Below are 17,211 nucleotides of genomic sequence, written 5' to 3'. Positions count from 1 at the left end.
TGTTTTTATTAATTACTATAATAAATAATCTTTTATATGTATTGGTTTATTGTCTATTGTCTCTTCTTTCATAAGAAAATAAGTCTTTTTTTTTCACTGTGGTAAGTCTCAGAATGACTGGTTACTCAAAAAATAATTTAATGGTCAATGAATGAATGGTAGGCACTGGCTAGATGTTTGTATTACAAAAATGAGCCCTGGCTGGTGTGGCTCAGTGGATTGAGCGCCAGCCTGAAAATCAAAAGGTTGCTGGTTCGATTACAGTGAGGGCACATGCCTTGGTTGCAGGCCAGGTCCCCAGTAGGGAGTGTTCAAGAGGCAACCACACGCTGATGCTTCTTACCCTCTCTTTCTCCCTCCCTTCCCCTCTCTAAAAAATAAATAATAAAATGTTTTTAAAGTGAGTAATACAAGTATGTTGCTTAGTTATGTGAAAAAGAATAATTGATATTAAAAAGTATTACAGTTGTTGTAAGAGAAAAAATAACAAAATACAGACACAGAAAGATTTGTAAAAGGATAGGAGAAAGTTAAAACAAAATGGCCCCATAGATTAGTTAGTGCCAAGAATTGGTGATTCAAAGATAAGAAGCACTTGATCATAATGTTTACAGTCTGGAGAGGACAAGATATTTAAACTGATATATTCATTAAAATATTCTATGATGGCCTGTTGACAATGCTAAGACAACAGAAGCAATTTGACCAAATGCAGGAATGGTTTCCTTAAGATAATAGCTGAGCTGAATCTTATGGAATGAGTAAGACATAGGTAAAGAGGCTGTCTTAAACCAGGTCATAACTCTTCCATCTTAACAAACAAATGAACCAACCAACCAACCAACCAACCAAAAAATAAAAAAAAAAAACACCTCTCTTTTACCCACAGCACTTTCCAGTTACAACTGATCCTTTTCTTACCATTTGCAGCCAAAACTCTTAAAATGAACATTTTTACTTCTTCACAGCTTCTATTTCAAAGGTCATGAAATAACTTCATTAACACAAAATAAAAACATCACTATTGACTATTCTCTCTCTTGTCTTGGTATTAGTAACCTAAATTCACTTTGTTTTCTTCCCTTTTCTCTGTCTATACCTTTATTGCCTTTGTAAGTCTCTCTTCCTCTGCCCATATATCCTTGAACATATATATGTATATCTAGGTATAAATAAAGAAATATCCCTTATCTATATCTAGTTAGGTATGTTAAAGGATGTATGGACACACACACACACACACACACACACACAAACCAGAAGTATTTTCTGATTATTTTTTGCAATTATACCAGAATGCAAGTCCTATTTTATTTTTTGAGTATTCACAAATTACCCATTTATTATAAATTTTTAGGGTTTTTCCAGATTTCAGGCTCAAGTTTACTCCATTTCAACCAACATCTATTGAACACCAAATATGTGTGAAATGCTGTTTAAGGCACCAAGCAAGGGATAAAAATCCATTTAAATAAGAATGAATCCTTGCCCAGAGGTTTCAAAATGATGATGAAATATAAGTAGGGCTCATATGCAACCAGTATACAAAGTTGGCCACACTGATGGTTTTAGTTGGTGTCTGCTTCTGATGGATATCAGACTAACTAGATTTGAAAACTTGGAAAGTTTATTATTACATTGACTGGATTTTAATGTTCTATTTGAAAAATGAGAGTCATACTATCTATCACACAGAATTAGAATAAAGAATAATTAAGATAACGTTGCAAGGAATTAATAACAAAATAAATGGTAAGATGTCTCAAACTTACCATGCATATATCAGGCTATAAAGGAGGACTAAACAAGCTTTACATAATTATTGTCACACATATCACATTCTCAGAAAACTGTACAATAAATTTTGGAATTTATAACCTAATACATACCCTAAAGCTGCCATATTTGTGGAAATTTAAAATCACATTGTAAATAACTCATGCATTAAAGAAGAAATCAATGGAGATACGTAGAACCAAAAATGAAAGCATTTTCTATAAATATCTGCAGCAACAAACCTGGAGCCAAATTCGAGGGAAATATATGGCACTAAATGCATATATTAGAAAGGAAATCTGAAAAATAATGAGCTTGGCATTCAAATTACAAGTTGAAAAGGACTGTCAAAATAAGCCCAAATAATGTAGAGGAAGGAAATAACAGAAATTAATGAAATGCAAATTAAGATTTTTGGTAAAGAATAATAAGATGATAGACTTCTACTAAGATTAACCAAATTAAAAAGGCATACATAAACAATATTAAAAATGAAGGACAAACGGAGTTATAGCAGAGATTAAGAAAATACTTTCAATAAATTTATGCTGTTTTAAAACTTATAATAAATTATATATACCTAAAAAATGACTTACAAAAAGTGACTCAAGAAGTACTAGAAAACCTAAATGAACATGTATCCATTATATTGAATCAGCAGTTACAAAATTTCCCCCAAAGGAAAAAGCAGGCCCCAATAACTTTACAATTTCTACTGTATACCCATGATTCAAGTATTTCTTATCTTATACAAGGTCTTCCAGAAAATAAAAAGAGCTCGATGGCTGTTTGTCCAAACACATTTTCCTCTTCTTCCCAGGCAAAAAGCTAGACTACATATCCCAGCTTCCCATACCATTAGGTGAAGCCATGTGACTGAATTCTAACCAATGGAATTTGAGTAGAAGTGATGTCATAAAAAGCCCCCAAGCACTTATCTCCATGTTCTTTTTTCTTTAGGTTTAACTGAGATGGAGATGATCCCTGGGAAACTTTGTAAGCCATGTGTCATCATGAATCTAACTGACACTCTACCCAAATAAAATGAAAACACAACACATCAGAATTTGTGGGATGCCACTAAAGCAGTACTCAGGAAAATATCTATATCAAAAAACTGCAATATTAGAAGAAAATGTGTGAACAGTCTTAAAAACTAGAATAAGTAGAGCAAATTAAGCCCAAAATAAACAGAAGGAAAAAAACTAAAGTGAAATAGAAAACAGAAAAATGATAGAGAAAATTAATAAAACCAAAAGCTGGTTCTTTGAGATCTATAAAATTGACAGCCTTCTAGCTAGACTCATCAATAGAAAGAAAAAAGGGTCTCTTCTTCTGCTGCCCAAGATGCCAAAAGGAAAGAAGGCTAAAGGGAAGAAAGTGGCACTGGCCCCTGATGTCATGAAGCAGGAGGCCAAGAAGATGGTAAATTCCTTGTTTGAGAAAAGGCCCCTAAATTTTGGCATTGGACCAAACATCCAGCCCAAAGGGGACCTCACCTGCTTTGTCAAATGGCCCCACTACATTCAGCTGCAGAGGCAAAGGAATGTCCTCTGTAAGAGTCTGAAAGTGCCTCCTGCAATTAACCAGTTCACTTAGGCATTTAGTGTGCCAAACAGCTACTCAACTACCTAACCTTGCCCACAAGCACAGACTGGAGACAAAGCAAGAGAAATAGCAGAGATTGTTCGCTTGGGCTGAGAAAAAAGCTGCTGGCAAAGGGGATGTCTCTACTAAGAGGCCACCTGTCCTTCTTGTAGAGGTTAACACTGCCACAATCTTGGAGAACAGGAAGTTGTAGCTGGTAGTGATTGCACATGATGTGGATCCCATCAAGCTGCTTCTCTTCCTGCCTGCCCTATGCTGTAAGGTAGGGACTCCCTATTGTATTACTAAGGGGAAGATCAGACCCTGGTACACAGGAAGGTCAACACCATCATTACATTCACACGGGTTAACTCAGAAGACAAAGAAGCTCTAGCTAAGCTGGTGGAAGCTATTTGGGTGAATTACACTGACAGATAGAAAGAGATCTGCTGACACTGGGTAGATAATGTCCCGGGTCCAAAGCTGGTGGCTCGCATTGCTAAGCTGGAAAAAGCAAAGGCCAAAGAACTGACCACTAACCTGGGCTAAGTGTATACCGTTGAGTTTTCTGTCCATAACAGTAATAGAAATTCTCCTTCAAAAAGAAAAGAGGGCACAAATTACCAACATCAGAAATTAGAGAGGTGACATTACTACAGATTGTAAAAGAACAGTAAGCAATATTATGAACAATTTTGTGTTAATAAATTTGACAACTTACATGAAATGGAAAAGTTCCTCAAAAGACCTAAATTTCTAAAGCTTATTCAAGAAATAGATAGCACAAATAGACACATATCAATTATAGAAATTGCAATTGTAGTTAAAATTCTTCCTAGAAAGAAAACTCCATATCCATGTGGCTTCACTGGTTAAAGTCTACAAAGATTTAAGGATTAGTATTAAATAAGAATTAATATTAAAACATTATTAATTCCGCACAAATACTTCCAAAAATTTAAATACAAGAGAACACTTTAGTTCATTTTACGAGGCTAGCATTACCTTGATACCAAAACTAGGTAAGAACAAGAGTGAGAGCAAGAGCTAGAGAGAGAAAGAGAGGAGATTTTAAATCGTACATATAAGCAAACTTCATCTGTGTTCATAATGCATAACATAGATGCAAAATGATCATAGATGTAAAAATTCTAAACATTTTAGCAAATGAACACAACATTATATTAAAAGGATAATACATCATGTCCAAGTGAGGTTTATCACAAGAATATGGGGTTGGTTTAGCATTTTAAAACCAATCAAAGACATACATCATATTAACAAGTTCAGAAAGAAAATATACATGATCAATATGGATCTATGAAAAATTTGATAAGGTTCAACATCTATTCCTGATTTATAAAAAAACAACTCAGCAAACTAGGATAGAAGGGAACTCCATCTGATAAAAGCCATTTACAAAAAATCAGATGTCATGGTTAAAGACTGAATGTTTTCTTTCTAAAATCAGGAGCAACTCAGGGGTGTTCACTTTCACAACTTCTATTCAACATTGCACTCACTGAAGGTTCTAGACAGTGCAACCAGGCATGAAAAAAGAAATAAAAGGCCTCTTGATTAAAAAAGATGAAATAAATGTTTATATTCTCAGTGTTATAGTCTAGATAGTTTTGTACCCTCTCCCCACAATTTATATGTTGAAATCCTAATGCCCAGTGTGATTGTGGTCTTCAATGAGAATTAGAAGGTGAGGCCTTCTGGAGGTACTTAGGTCATGAGAGTGGAGCTCTCATGAATGGGATTAGTGCTGTTATGAAAAAGATCCCACAGAGCTCACTAGCCCCTCCCACCACGTGAAGACACAGCAATAAGCAAGGAGAGGGATCTCTTCGGACGTAGAACTTCACCGTGCATGTACCCTAATCTCAGACTCCCACCCACCACAACGGAGAGAAATAAATTTCTGTTGTTTATAAGCCACCCAGCTTGTGTATTTTATTAAAGCAGCTCAGGTGGACTAAGACAGACAAGGAACATGATCATCTGTGTAGAAAAACCTGTGGAGTTTTAAATAAATTAGAACAATTAAATGAGTTTAAGAAGATTGCAGGGTACAGGCTGAGTAGACAAAAAGCAATTGTCTTCTGAAACTGCACAACTCCCAGAAGAAAACACGAAAAAAGTTTTATGACATTAGTCTTGGCAGTAACTTCATGAATGTGACACCAAAAGCAAAAGTAGATAAGTGAGACTATATCAAACTAAAAAGTTTCTGTGTAGAAAAGGAAACAATCAAGTAAAAAGACAACATACATAATGGAAAAAGTATTTGCAAACAATAGGGGTTAATTTCCAAAATATAAAACCCTAACTCAATAGCAAAAAATCCCCTAATAACCCAATTTACAAATGAGCTAAAGACTTGACTATTTATTTCTACAAAGAAGACATATAAATGGCCAGCAGAAGTATAAATAGATGTTCAACATCCCTATATCACTAACTATTAGGGAAATGCAAATCAAAACCACAATAAGATATCAACCCACACCTGTTAGGGTAGCCATTAAAAACAAGACAATAAGTTTTGACAAGAATGTGGAGAAACTGAAACTCTTGTATACTGTTGGTGGAAATGAAAAATGGTGTAGCTGCCATAGAAAACAGCATGCAAATTCCTCAGAACATTAAAATTAGAACTATCATATCATCTAGCAATCCCACCATATCTACCATAGGGGGGGTTTGGAAAAATTAAATTAGCTAATGAATGAAAAATATAAAAAGCTGGGAAAAGTTATCAAATATGTTATTAATCTGGTGAGAGTAAAAGTCAATCTTAATTTTCGAAACAGTATACTTTATTACTTGTACATCTATTATATAAAATATATTTTCCTTTCAATAAATACTAAATGACTTTGAATCCTTGTGAGAGTTATCTTTTTAAAAAAATACATTATTTACTTATTTTTAGAGAGAGGAAGAAAGAAAGGCAGAGAAACATCAATGTGTGTTTGCTTTTCTTGCATCCCCTACTGGAGAATTGGTCTAAAACCCAGGCATGTGCCCTGACTGGGAATCAAACCTTCAACCCTTTGATTTGCAGGCTGGCATTCAATCCACTGAGACACACCAGCCAAAGCTAGACAGTTAGCTTAAACTAACTGCTGTCTGGCTCTTCACAGAGTCAGTGCAGACAAATAGAAACTTGAAATAGCAAGGATATATAATCAAATATTACTTGCAATAAGTGACACTATTAGAAAATGTATCTAAGTCACATTAGATTAGTGTTCCTATAGAAATATCTTTAATGTTATGTTTTACTAGCATGTCTTTTTTGCTGTTTGTTTTTTCAAATAACTAAAACAAATTCATGAGACAAAAACAAAATTTGTTCATTCTTACACAAATGAGTCTGACTCGTGCATACTTTATTCTAATTTCTCAAATCCTGAGTTTTGCTTTTCCAACTGTGGTTCAATACATAGCACTCTAAGCAAATAATGTTTAAAATAAGGATTCTACATCTAGGTGTTTATTTATTTGAAATCAGGATTTTTTTTTTTCATTCTGAATACTTTCAGTAGAGGTTATATTATGGTATCTCTTTATCTGCTTTAACTTGGTCTGTGTTAAATTGATAAAATATAACCTTACTTCTGCTTAACAGTACATCTTTCATTATACAAGTTAGCAAATAGCTTTAATCAACACAAATGTCCAACAATGTAATTAAATCATTGCTACTTGAAATTCTTTTTTTTAATATATTTTATTGATTATGCTATTACAGTTGTCCCATTTCCCCCCTTCTCTCCCCTCCACCCTGTACCCCCCTCCCACCCACATTTCCCCCTTTAGTTCATGTCCATGTGTCATACTTATGAGTTCTTTAGTTTCTACATTTCCCCGTACTATCCTTGCCCTCCCCCTATCTATTTTCAACCTACATTCTATGCTACTTATTCTCTATACCTTTCCCCACCCCCTCCTCCTCCCAGCCCCCTGCTGCTAACCCTCCATGTGCCCTCCATTTCTGTGGTTCTGTTCCTGTTCTAATTGTTTACTTAGTTTCTTTTGGTTTTGCTTTAGATGTGGTTGTTAATATTTGTGAGTTTGCTGTCCTTGAAATTCTTTATACATAACTAATTTAACTCTTTAAACTGTTGAAGCCTTGCATTTCAGTATGTTCTTCAATTTCTGTGTCATCATAAGCAGGCATTGATTGAAGCCACTTCAACCGTTAAAATACTTTTTATTCCCAGTTTTGATGAGCCACCTCTGATTAAGTCACATGTAAATGTTAAATACTTAGATGCATGTTCTAAGTACTGTTTTTCTGTAGACATTTGAGCAAGCGGACAAAATTTGTTGTCCTGAAGTACATAGATGTCCTGATGCTTTGTTCTTAGAGTGTCAATTTGTTTCTTGAATACTGTAGTCCAGAAAACTTTACAAATGAACTTCATGATATGTAATTAATCTTTGACCCTTGAGATATCTTTTGTAAACCTTTCTATCAATCCTGTTTCACTAGAAACCCCATGATTTCTGGCTTAGTAATAATTGCGTTTTCCATTTTCATCTGCTCCGTGGACTTGTACACACCTGACATCATCTCGTTATGGAGAAGCAGAAAAAGAATGCCTCGTCCACCATTTCCGGTTTATTCTTGCCAGCTCCGGTTATCTGCTCCATCAGGGCCCAGCTCGTGGGTTCTGGCTAGCACCTGAGTGATTTGGCCTGCACTGTGGCTCTCTCAGTCCACAGCCTGTCCTTGTTGCTAGGAGACTGAGGAATTCACTCGCTTTCCTGAAGGCTGGTACTGGAATGAGCCAGGTACCTGGGATAGCCCACCCCAGGGCCACCAAGCCCCTCAGGCCCAACCTTAATATTATGTCTTCATAGCAAGAATATAATTAAGAAATAATTACATAGAGAATAATCATCTAAACATTAGCTATATTATCCATCATAGTCTTCCAAGTGTCCCTTATATATGGAGTCTGTGGCAAACTTCTTTTGGAATTCAATATCAAGAAACATTCTTTTCAGACCAACAGACAATATGTTTGCCAGATAATAAGTATTAGAGACCCAGTGTTTCTTTGCCTTGAATACTACAAAATTCAAACTAAAATTCATACTTGATTATGGAAATTATGTTAACTCAAATTTCAAATTTATGGCTTTTCCATTTTTCCTTCTAGTTTCTATCTTTTGTATCTTTATCAGTTCTATTTATGTGACTTTTACTGAAAACTACTTTAAGTTCTTTCTGAAAGTAAGAAAGGTACACAATTAAAAAATTCACTGGAACTTTGTTAGTTCTTGAAAGAAAAGGGCCATATCTTATCCACTCTTTTGTCTCTTGAATTTACCCTTAAATTTTGTTTGTAGCATAACACACAGTGGGGATTTCACTGTGAGTGGCTCATACTGCCATTTGAGGAACTCCTACACAATGGGAGTGGGATTCCTTAATTCCACAATTATTTACTGAGCACCTACTATGTGCCAGACACTGTCCTGAAGCCAGTGATACTGTGATGAAGAAGAAGAAGAGAGTCCTAGGACTCATATTTTAGTTAATGGGGAAAAATAATAAACATATAAGTAAATAAGGTACACATAAGCAAATAAGAATAAGATAATCAAATAATAAACACAATACCAAATAAGAGTGGTAAAGGTCTTGAGGAAACCACTAAAAACCAGGTGGAAGTTGGAAAGGTTACCCCAAGATAATGTGTCTTGTCATACTACCATCCATAAAAAAATATGAGCTGTCAATAAAGGGATATTGCTTATATTTGTCAGTGATTCAATCACTGAGGGCCTTTTTTTTTTTTACAGTGCTAAGGAAGTCTTGTTTAAGAATGTAGAAGCGGATGATGTTGAATATTATATTAGTAAAACATCATAATAACATAGGCAATTATGTAGTTAAGTTCATTATACAAACAACAGAACAGTCTGGTGACTTTCACTAAGGTAGTTTTCTAGTTTTATACCTTATGTTTCCTCTGAATTTTCTTAGATTTTCTTCACTGCGACCTTTTCTCCCAAAGGTAAATAGGTCAAAAAGTACATGTGCATCACCCTCACCTGTTAGGATGAGTACTGAAGTTATTAGTTCCCCTGACTTGAGTCAGACAGGGGTGACATCAGTGAGACCGTCGTTTGCTTTCTTTGTGCAGTTGCAGCATCCTCTGGTGGGCACTAATTTATTCAGTAGCTTTTGAGAAAAGCTTTTATAGTTTCTGAGAAGCAGATTTTAGAGCATTTAGCACAGCAATAATATATGTAGTGCTTCATTATTTTCATTAAATTATCAACTTCACAAAGCATTATATTAGCACTTATCATCAGATTTAAACAAACATCTGAGAGGTATGCAATTACAACAGTACAAATAATACTGACACTACTCCTAATAAATGGTAATACATTGTTCTGGAAAGTCTTCAATTTGAATTTTAAGAGGAATATAGAAATTTCTCATGCAATTTAAATTCTTTAATTGTGGCTATCCATTTGTATATTTTGACTTCTACTCCATGTAAAATTTATTTTCCATTCAGAAAATTAAAAAGCCAACTGGATAGGTAAAATGAGTTATTTAAATATAATTTTTTATCCAAAGGGACACAAATTATTTGTTTCTAATGTCTGATACAAAATTGATAAAATACTATAATTCATAAATCAAAAAAAAACAATCCTTAGTTATTATAGGATCCTTTAGAACTCAATCACATAAATAGGTATTGATACATATAATAGAACATATAAGAAAAAGCTGGAGATTAGTGTTATTCCTAAAATCTATTATCTTCTAGTTACAGATGTTGCTGCTTCCGAAGGACATCTGTAATAAGTGAAAGGGTTTCAAGAGAACAAAGACAAAGTCATGACAATGGGATTAATTGGAAACCCCAAAGCCCTGAGATTCCATTCTCAGAGATAGGGAGTGTCTGTCAGGACAATAAATTACAGATGGCTGTCATATCAAGAATGCTTATTATACCAAAGAACTGAAGAGGATGTGGGACTTAAGTAAGAACTTAATGGATTCATAGCCAAAAGGTAAGTATAAAGAAGGAGGAAATAATGCTTATGAACCAAGAAGGGGATTGTGGAGTTACTAAATTGCTACCAGAGCAGCAATTATAACTGCAGTTTGGGCACAGAGAACAAAACTTCAAGCATAAGGTAAGTGCTTAGCCAGCCTAGGAGAGAATCACCAGGGCATCCTTATGCTACTTTAGGATATCTTGAATGGCTGCTACTTGGCAATTTTAAGTTTGTAAATCTCTTCTACCCTAAATTAACACTTTGTCTAAGATTGATGCTTTGATTGTAACCTAAAATGTAACTTTCTACTTTCCTGAAGTTTCCATGGTAAACTGTTTACTGAATTGACTGAACTCCACTTTCACAACTGTTTAAGTACTGCTACCATTTTTCTACCATTCCTTTCTAATTCTGACAAGGAACTCTGAAATGAAAAGAGCAGCTATGGTATTTAAGCTCATAATACATCTGAAATGGTCAAATATGACTATAAATTAATCTCTTAAAAATTGGCCAAAGAATGAAAGGGAAAAACAGACTAATCTGTTCCACAACAATCTGAAACATCCCACCTTAGAGAATCGGATCAATATTGCATAATTAGCACACCTTAAGTAAAGCAATCTTATAGGTGTGTCTGTATATGGTAAATACGTTTTATATAATTCCATCCATGAAACTACATATGTGAAAGGCTTCCTTATATTTAATGTTGTGATATAATTTTTATAAATGCTATCTTGACCCTGGTTTTGAGGCCCTGACTGGAGGCCAGTTCATTCCCTTTCTTGAGTAGCCAATTAAGCCCATACCCCCATCCACCTCCCTTGAAGGGCTCTCACACTCCAGGCCACTGTACGCTGACCCTAACCTCCCAGGGCTATGTATCAGAGAGCCGAGAACAGTCTTTACATTGCAAAGCCTGCTGAAATTATTCAAACTGGCTAATCTTAAGCCTGTTTACTCTACCCCATCCTGTCCCTTCCCACAAAAAGCAAAATAGAGGCACTTGCCCATTGTTCTCCTCTCTCCCTCTGTCTCTTGACCAACCCTGGTGCTTGACCTGAGTTGGCCTGCATGGCATGCTGTTTCTCTGCAGGGAGCTCTGGGTTTAACAAACTGTAGAACTCTCTGGTTTCTCTCTTTTGATTTACATCTGGCCTCATTCATGGCATCAGTAATACTTATCTAAAGGGTCTATAGTTCTCTCATAGACAATTATTTTCTATGAATTTAGAGCTGTCACAAATCAGCAAAAGTAACTGGTATGTTACCCAAATACGGTTTTATTAAAGCACAGTTTCAATGAGGCATTTATTCAGCCAATATGCTGCACTTGAACATTTTATCAACAAAATTCTATTCTTAAGGTTGATTTTTTATGACAGTATTTAGAAAGAAAAACCTTTAAAATAATTTAAACTACCTTAAAAATTTTTTCCTTAATTTTCATCTGAGGATATTTTTTTCATTGCTTTTAGGGAGAGAGAGGAAGGGGGAGAGAGAAAAACATAGACTGGTTGCCTTCTTGTATGTGCTCCAATCAGAGATTGAACCTGCAACCCTGGGCATGTCCCCTGACAGGAAACAAACCTGTGACCTTTCAGTCTAGGGGACGATGCTCCAACCAACTGAGCCACACCAGCAGCTAGGGCTAAACTATTTTTGAAGAGATTATTACAAAGGAGTAACCAGGTTGGATGAGCAAGGCAGCAAGCAGAAGGACTGAAATCTAACATAAAAGTATGCACAAATGAAAAAACACTTTCCTTGCTTGCTACCATCCCTTGCACTGCGCCAAAAACTTCTGGTGTTGAGTGATGACTATGAGGAGATTATGCAAAAACTGACCTATATGCAAGAATACCTGACATTACATTTGTCAAGCCAGGAAGTATTAAATAATTTAATAAATGGAACTGCCAGCATAGTTGTAATGCTTGATTTTTATTTTTTTGTTCATCCTGTGATTCCCCAGGAAGTATAGTAGTTAAGTAGCTGGGCTAGTGTTTGGGTAACTTTTTAAATGTACTATTTCACAAGTATACAGTTATTTGTACTACATGTAAATCTAGGAGTAGCATAGCAAAAGAGCCTGAGAAACACTCGAGTTGGTGACATACTCACCTAATGGATTCCATTTTGCCTTTGTTGATGTTCCCTATGTTATCTCCGAAGATGAGCTCTAAAATCATTACACCTTGAAAGAGAAGAGGTTTTAGCCATTATCTTTTTAATGTTTGTATCAGGAACATTCCAGTGCCATTTTACCTTATGTTAGATATAAAATAAATCCAAATAAAACAGGAGGGGGGAGGGGGAGACTGGTTGAAAGAAAGTGGATTAGTCAAAGAACATATACGCATGACTCCTGGACATGGACAATGGTGTGGGGATTGACTGTGGGATTGGAGGCAGGTTGGGTGGAGGAGAGAAAAAGACAACTATAATACCATAAACAATAAAATATTTAAAAGAAAAAGTTAAGAATGAAGAAAGAATTATAAATTCTACAAAAATAAAATAAATCCAAGATGGACAGTAAATTGGAGTTTATTTCCCACTAAGAGTAGAAGTGTCTACAACTAGACTAAGTTTTATTATAAAATATTTTTAGGCAAACTAAGAATATGTTTTTGTTTGCTGCACATACTTATTTCTTTTTCCCTTCCTTTACCATTTTTAGTTGTAGATAAATTTTTTTCATCTACTTTGAGCTATAAAGCCTCCAGCCGTAATCATTACATTCTGATGGCTAGTTTTTGTCACCTGCCATAACTGTGAAATAACAAATTTGTGTTGCTTTAAGATGTTAAGTCTGTAGCAACCAAAACTACTATACCATTTCATATAAAACAAAAAACAAAAACTACTATACCATTTCATATTAACAAAGTTTTTCTTCATCCCTGGCTGATGTGGCTCTGTGGATTGATCATCAGCCTGTGAACCAAAGGGTTGCTGGTTTGATTCCCAGAGGGGGCACATGCCTGGGTTGCAGGCCAGGTCCCCAGTGGGGTGGGGGGTGGCGCATGGGAGGCAACCACACACTGATGTTTCTCTCCCTCTCTTTCTCTCTCCCTTCCCCTCTCTAAAAATAAATAAATAAAATCTTTAAAAATTTTTCTTCTTCAGAACTTACATTTACTTTGAGGATATATGACTACCCATCAACTCATCTCACCTTTTTAAACTTCAGAGAGTGAAGAGCTGAGGTGGAGGACAGTCTATCCCTGCTTCAAGGTGTCAACTGATGGTCTATGGCACCAAGTCAATGCCAACAGGAGTCCCTGATTTGGGGTGCAGTGAAGAAGGAAACTTTATTCAATACAAAGCAGCTTGATTGTGATGCAGCATGCTTGTGAGCTGTGAGGTAGCCCTGTCCCTTCTCCAGCTAGACAGCCTGCTGCCCCTCACCTGTCTGCTCTGTTGTGCTCCATGCAGGTTGGTTTTGCACTGCATTGGTTTGCTCTGCTCTGTGCTAGCAAGACATCTTTGGTGTTTCAGCTCAGCCACAGAAATGCAGTCTTTAGTGGAAGAGCAAAGTGTGTTCCAGAGCCAGAGGGGAGCTGGCTTATTTAGATAGAAGTCCCCACCCTGGTCCATGATTTGTCTGTCCTCAGGCAAATGAGGACTCTAAATCTTTGCAGTTTGATTTGTCCAAAAGGCACTATCCTGATTGATAAGAATAGAGCTTCTGGCCCTGGCTGGCGTAGCTCAGTGGATTGAGCGCGGGCTGGGAACCAAAGTGTCCCAGGTTCGATTCCCAGCCAGGGTACATTCCTGGGTTGCAGGCCATAACCCCCAGCAACCGCACGTTGATGATTCATTCTCTCTCTCTCTCTCCCCCCCTCCCTTCCCTCTCTAGAAATAAATAAATAAAATCTTTAAAAAAATACCATTAAAAAATTATTAAAAAAAAAGAAAGTTGTATTTATTTAAAAAAAAAAAAAAAGAATAGAGCTTCTCCTGTTGTTCCAAGCTGTACAGCTCTGATTGGATGGGGAAAGCCTCAGGCCTATTGGTTGAAATAGATTCCAGGAACTCCTTTATAAGGGCTGACTCAGATGGCAGGAATGCAGTGCAGGCAGGCAGTTCAGTACTGGAGGTGGGCAGCTTAATCCAGCCTTCTGCCTTAAGTGCAGTTTGTGTAAGAGGCCCCTGTGTGGAAATGACTGCTAGGTTCTGCTGGTTTTTTGCTTGTTTGTTGTTGTTGTTGTTGTTGTTGTTATGTGTGTGTGTTTAATTTGAGCCCAGTTAGCCTCCAGGATAACTTCTTAGTAAGTACTTCTTTCTCAGGGTTCACAAAGAAAATAATGAAGATATCTAAGATGTGAAGTATTTTTACACATGGAGAAAAAAAGCACAATTGTTAAATTCACAGTAGAAAGAGATCACAGAAGCAGACTGAGATACATAATTGCAGCAAGAAAAAAAAGTCCTGCTTAAATAGTTTCAATATCTCCTCAGAGGAGACACAGGCTTTGGATTCAAGTCTATGCTTCAATACTCAGCAGCATTGCTACCTTAGTTACTAAATTAGATTTTGCTTCAACTATCTTCCAATGCAAGTTCTTGAGATACACCTCATATAAATGCTTTTCACACCATAACACTCATTACTTCCTGAATATGCCTCAGGTTTTCCATCTTTAGTCATCATTTACCTAGTTCCACTCTTCTGGAATGCTTTTCATTCACTGTTTTGCCTGTTGGAAAGATTGCCTATTTTTAAAGGTTTAGTTAAAAAAAATACTACCTTCTTTATGAAACTATCACAGATTTTGCTAGGTAGAATTCATTCTGCTTCCCCTCTCCTGCCTTTGTTATTTGTAGTTTATCTATAACACCATCCTACCTCTTACATGTATCTGTCTCACAAAGTCACAAAAAGTCAGACCTGGAATCTGAAAAGCACTGGCAGCCTCAGAGGAAGTTTGGTCACTTTAGTCCTCTCTTAATTTCAGTTGGCCTCTATGCAAGCCATCACATGGGAACATACACTCTAAAAATTGTGGTTTTGCTCTGTGGGGTCAACTTCAAGATAAGTCCCTTAACTTTCACTTCCAATCAGAATGCCTATTCTTAAGCTCCTTTTCTTTAAGGATGTGTAGGAGCTCCCGCTGCTGGAAGATGCTCTCTTCTACCAGATTGTAAACTTTCAGGGCCAGGTGCAGAATGCCCTTATTGCACTCCCAGTTTGCTGCACTCAAGGGAAAACAAGCAAACAAAAATACTCATGAATCAGGAAGAGACAATTGGGTATGGTATCTTGGAAGGCAAGGTTAACAGAAGAGGGCTTTGCAATGTAACTCAAGGTCAGTAGAGGCAGATATTATTTTAGCATAAAAATATCTAAAATTTATGCTAGTAAAGAATATGAATATGATATGCAGTCCAGATGAGAGCTATTGATAGAAAAATCTTCACAGTGAGAAATATCTGAGTTCTAAATATCCAGTAGAATCAACAACATATAAACAAAAGAGAATTGGGAGACAAAGCTTGAAGTTTACTTCCCAGCTGGGGATCAAACCTGCAACCCAGGCATGTGCCCTGACCGGGAATCAAACTGGTGACCTTTTGGTTTGTGGGACAATGCTCAACCAACTGAGCCACACCAACTGAGGCAATAGTTCTTTTATATTACACATAGAGAAATAACGTCTCTAGAAACTTCTCTTTACCAACCTGGCATATATTTCAATGCAATAACATAAGCCTAAATCATAAAAACTGCAGAACTTTAAGTATATCCTATAAAATTACTGTACAAATAAATCATCTGTAGACTACTTGTTCAAACTTTGAATTTTAAGAAAAAAATGTTAAAATACTAACAATGTGCACCCACACAGAAGAAAAACACATTGTGATCTAAAGCTTAGCAATGGTTAGTGTGGCAACTTCACTTGTGGAGCACTTCTTTCTTTCACTAAAGGTACTCAAAGGAACAGGCTTGTGAAAGTTCAATTTTGATTGAAAGTATTCCATCTCATTAGGAGTATGTAAAATCAACTGTTAGTTTTCTCATCTCATTTATCTGACACAAGACTTTTTGGCCTTCAAATTTTAAATCATCAGAAAAAAATTATGCTTTACTCCCTGGCCAGTGTGGCTTAGTTGGTTGGAGCGTAGTCCCATAAACCAAAAGGTCCTCGGTTCAATACAGTGTCAGGGCACATGCCTGGGTTGCAGGTCCAATGTTTCTCTCTCACATTGCTATTTCTCTCTCTCTTTCTCCCTTCCCCTCTCTTTAAAATCAGTATGCTTATCCTTAGGTGAGGGTTGAAAATATTATGCTTTACATTTGTGAAAAAATGTTCCTGTGTTTCTCTCTATGCTGTAATTCTGTAGTTAAAAGAATAGATTTACAAGATCAGTTTTTCTAGCTTTAAGTAATATAGTCAGCTTGATAGGAAACTGTCATGAATTTTCCAATAAATGTAATAATCACTCTTTCTTGTATATTTGTATTATTTGAATGTAATATAATAACTCAAATGTGATGTTGACTACAAATCACATCTCTAGGTTTACATTTTTCTTCCTTTCCCAAATATTTTTTTTTTTGCTTTAGATACCTGTCTCTTTTGTGATTCATTCCCACCACTTATCAATTTAAATATATACAACTTTTGATTCTTTTGTGACATCTTCCATTTGGTTATAGAGACTAATTATTTTGTAGACCTGGGTGAAATTCTTTCAAAGTGTTCTGGAGATTCCATCACATGATCATATTTAAATCTCATATTGTTTGCCAATTTAAATGAACATAGGAATTTTAGCTTTTCTTAAATA

At 36.0% G+C, this 17,211-nt stretch overlaps 2 pseudogenes; one reads left to right on the top strand and one right to left on the bottom strand.

Moving 5' to 3' along the window:
- Positions 1-3,123: 3,123 nt before the first annotated feature.
- On the top strand, positions 3,124-4,043 carry LOC114497698 (annotated as a pseudogene).
- Positions 4,044-7,488: 3,445 nt separating this feature from the next.
- LOC114496936 lies at positions 7,489-11,577 on the bottom strand (annotated as a pseudogene).
- Positions 11,578-17,211: the final 5,634 nt, after the last annotated feature.

Source organism: Phyllostomus discolor, chromosome 5 (genome assembly GCF_004126475.2).
Source record: "Phyllostomus discolor isolate MPI-MPIP mPhyDis1 chromosome 5, mPhyDis1.pri.v3, whole genome shotgun sequence".
Classification (NCBI taxonomy): Eukaryota; Metazoa; Chordata; class Mammalia; order Chiroptera; family Phyllostomidae; genus Phyllostomus; species Phyllostomus discolor.
Note: the sequence above shows the minus strand (reverse complement) of the source record. Positions and strands in the feature narration are given on the sequence as shown.